The sequence below is a fragment of the Nannospalax galili genome, unplaced genomic scaffold (genome assembly GCF_000622305.1).
Source record: "Nannospalax galili isolate Female #2095 unplaced genomic scaffold, S.galili_v1.0 scaffold1654, whole genome shotgun sequence".
Lineage (NCBI taxonomy): Eukaryota > Metazoa > Chordata > Mammalia > Rodentia > Spalacidae > Nannospalax > Nannospalax galili.
Window position 1 is genome coordinate 156,901 of NW_008334135.1, and position 4,201 is coordinate 161,101.

Consider the following 4,201-nt stretch of genomic DNA (forward strand, 5'->3'; position numbering starts at 1 on the left):
GAAAAATGTATGTACTATTTTCAATTGTAAACTCAGTCAACAGCGTAAAGCCCTGAGTGTATCAGGATTACATTAGGTGACTCATAAATATTTCACAGATGTTAATGTTATTCTTATATCCAACAGGTGAGAACATAAGCAATTTTTTGATACCCTCTTGTGAAATTTTGACTGACAAGGAGAGAAAGGCAGGGTGGGATACAAAGGAGAGGACTTCCAGAAGGTATGTGAAGTTATGTGTCGTTTATAAGTTCACACACTAGACCCATTCTCCTCAACACACTTAGTCTTGGCACTAAATTCAGCCAAGTGCATTTAATTTCCCTCTTTCAGATTCTCTCAGGGGCAGGGGCCCATGACTGAAAGACAGCTGATGTCAGAGTATTTTCACACTAAACTCAGTCTGACCTCGAGCATTCACCTCTGGGGTAAAACTGCTGCCACCATGAGGATGGGCAACCACAGTCACCACATTCCTACGCGGGGGTTTTCTAGTTTCCAAGAACTGCAGAATTTCCTCTTTGCTGTAACTGTCGTTTCCCATGTGACTATCCTATTAGCCACATGTCCATCATGGTGACCATCAGGCTCAGTCACAGCCTTCACACCCCCATGTACTTCTTTCTTTATCCTGTCCCTTTCCGAAACCTGAACTGCCATGATAATCATCCCCCGCATGTTAGTGGGTTTGCTGTCGGAGAGAAAGACCGTTTCTCTCCCCAAGTATGCCACACAGATGTTTTTCTTCTATGGTTTGACAGCCAATAACTGCTTCATACTATCTGCCGTGGCCTATGATCACTACACTGTCATCTACAACCCCCTGCAGTATCCAATTCTTATGACAAGAAAGATCTGCTTTCAGGTCATGACAGTCTCCAGTATGGTTGACTTGGGTTTCCCTATGCATTGTCACCATAACATTCACCTTGTCCTTCTGTAACTCTAACCTCATTCAGCACTCTTTCTGTGACATTGCACCTGTGGTCTCCCTTGCCTGCAATTGCACCTTTTTCCAGAAAGTGGTTCTCCTTGCATTCACTGCCTTTGTGCTAGTGGGCAGCTTTATTTTAATTATGATTCCTTACGTCTTCACTGTGTCTGTAGTTGTGAAGACACCCTCTGCCAACGGAAGGTGTAAAACCTTTTCAACTTGAGCTCTTCTCACTGCACCATGGTGTTCATACATTGTGGGTTTGCTTACTTTGTGTGTTTGAGGCCCATCTTCATTCAGTGAAGATGCTCTGATGGCCGGTGTCCTTCACCATTCCGGCACCTGTGCTTAACCCCATCAGTTTCAGTCTCAGAAACAGAGAAATGCAGACAGCCCTGAGGAAAGAGCTGAGTCATCTAAGTAGAGTTTTCCTTCAAATGTTAAACAAAAGAGCTTAGGACATTTGAAAAGTTTATATAGTTTTGTTAAATAAATGTGGGGAAATGGTCTACTTCCAACAAAAATTGTGGCAGTGTTCAAAGCAATTAATGTCCAATTGCCTGGTACATTTTACTCCCATGATTTTTCTTTTTTTGCTACAAAACTAGATAGGATTTTAAAAATACTAAAATGCTATCACATATTTATATGCACATGTATAGAAACAGAAAATGTATGCGTGTACATAGTAGACATAACAAAGCATGTTTTGAAACACTATGTTTTCATAACATCTGTGTTTGTGAAACAGGAAAAAAATACTAAATAGGAAAAGAAACACAGAGAGTAAAAAACAGAGAGGAAAGTAAAAATATCATTACAGCAAAAACGAACAAGGCACAAGCACATACATTAATAGTTGAAATGGAGGAATGAACACAATGTGGAGAATTTTAAGAAAGTATTTTGTGAAACTCTATCCAAACAAATATGGACATATAACTGAAATGAATAAATAAACTAACACAAGAACCCCAAAAGAAACAGACATTTTACTACACCATAAAACTGTAGAAAAACCTGCCAAGAAGTTCTTTGCATTTTGGAGAAAAAAATTAAAAACTAGATGGTGTTATAATTAATACTCCCAATATGTAAAACAACAATTCCAATGCTATTAAAAATGAGCTAGAGCACTTTAAATGACATCTAATGTATAAAATCAACAGTGATAGAAAGCGCTGTTTGTAGCTGCATTCAAACTAAAACACTAGTGTGGATCTCAGGCTGTGAAAGGCACTGATTCTTGTGAGGAGGTCAGGATGCATTGAGCAATGGCTCTCCACATTGTGACTATCCACACCAATTATATGGTGTGAGACAAAGAACTGGGAGAAAGACTTATGCCTGTGCCAAAGTCTTCCACAAATGAGAAGGAAATGATTGTTCAGTAAGACTCTGAGACATTATAGCTATATTATTATTGTGGTATTATAGCTGTACAATCCAAGTATCATTGAAGAAAATGTTTTGTTATTGATGGCCAGTAAATTATTTATAATTAGGATGAAGAGCAAAGGGAATGCCATCATTGGAGGCTAGCACCTTTAAGATGGGGAATTAAGCAACTTTGCTCCAATAAAGCTGAGAATCAATGTATTTCTCAAACAATAAAGGACAGAGAAATGTGAAAAAATAGACAGACAGAGCAGAGAGAAGATTCAAGATTGAAACTAAAACATGTTGGAATGCTCCAGCAAAGAAGGGAGATTCCTAAAAGAAGAAAGCAAGCATAGTCTTGCCCAGTGGGTGTCCAACTTGTACTCTGCAAATTAGGAGATCATACACCCAGGGTTATTTTATGTGACTTGTGATGGCGTTGTTGTCGTATACAAAGTTCATGCTGGAGAACTGCGTTATTATTTTGTGTTGGGGCACATTTTTATTTAAATTTTTGTGTATTTCATACTATAAATCTTAATCATATTTAGACCCCCCTTCCCCTTACGCACACAGTATAAGGCCCCCCCAACCAGATTTAATGCATTCTCTCATATAAGTTAAGGCCTATCATGCCAAGCTTCTGTTCCCATATGTTTCTCAGTGAAATTTCATCCGGTCTAGTGTAGTCAGTCATAGCTATCCAGGATCACATGCAGGCAATAGATTGCAATTGGACGCCTGTGTGTGTGAAGCTCCCAAGGGCTGGCAATTGGGTCCTAAATCTTGGCTGTATTGATTACCTGTAGTGTCATAGTTTACAGACCCTAGACTTCAACAATAAATTACAGTTCTCCTACAGGAATCCTGTAGATACATTGAACATACTACAATACTGCATTTTCTAGAATGTTCTCTGTCCATTATAAAAGTCCCTATTTTCCCATGGACTATCTTTAATGTTTTTACTTAATCATTTTAATTCTCAATTTTAAAGTCTACTCCAGTCTCCACTATCCATCAAAGTCCAGTACTCAGGACCTACACCAAGGGAACGATGAGAAAAATGAATCCGTCTGTCGCACTTTGATTTTCATATCATATATTACATGTAAAGTAGCTCCTAATGAGGTGGGAAGAAAATTTAAGACTCATATATAATTGAAATAGCTCTGTCACTAAATATGCATGTTATTTATTGTACCATTGTTGTACAAAATTTCAGTGATTCTTAGAATTGCATTCTGTTTATGCATTAAGTGAGAAGCTTCAACATTGAAACAGCAATTTTCAGTAGCCAATCATTCCTTTCAAGTTCCAATATTGCAATTTCATTATAACATAAATATTATTTTATTCTCTACACCCTCTCAAAAACTTAAGCCCAAAATTTATCTGGGAAAATGTAAATTTTATTTCTAGCAATTACAAAATGAACATGTGGCTTGTAAAAATTAGTTACCTGGACAGACCTGGAGTGTGACTGGCTATGAAGATAGCAAAACTTCCACAAAGATGGCCACAAAGACTTTGTGAAACTGAAGAATTTTTCTTGGTGGGATATGAAGATAATAAGTAATCTAGTTTGTGGGTCAATCAGGAGCCAGTCTGAAGCACTTTCATGTCCAAAAGCAGATGATGTATTTTTCCATGAATGAAATGGAAGACACCATTCAGACCTCCACTGACACTGCTGCTATCTTCCTCGGGCTGTTTCCTGAATCAGTTTGTCTTCTTTTCTGCAAGGCTTTTTGACATGTCCATGTCCCTACCAGAATCTAGTATCTCAGAATAGTGAAATAGGAAAATGGGAAGACAGGCTGCAGTGAAGTAGAAGACAATGAGGAGAGACGGAGGAGGCAAGGAGAAAGGAATGAGCCAGGGAAA

At 38.3% G+C, this 4,201-nt stretch overlaps 1 pseudogene; it reads left to right on the forward strand.

Annotated features, from left to right (window-relative positions):
• The first annotated feature begins 451 nt into the window (after nt 1-451).
• LOC103730980 lies at nt 452-1,392 on the forward strand (annotated as a pseudogene).
• Nucleotides 1,393-4,201: the final 2,809 nt, after the last annotated feature.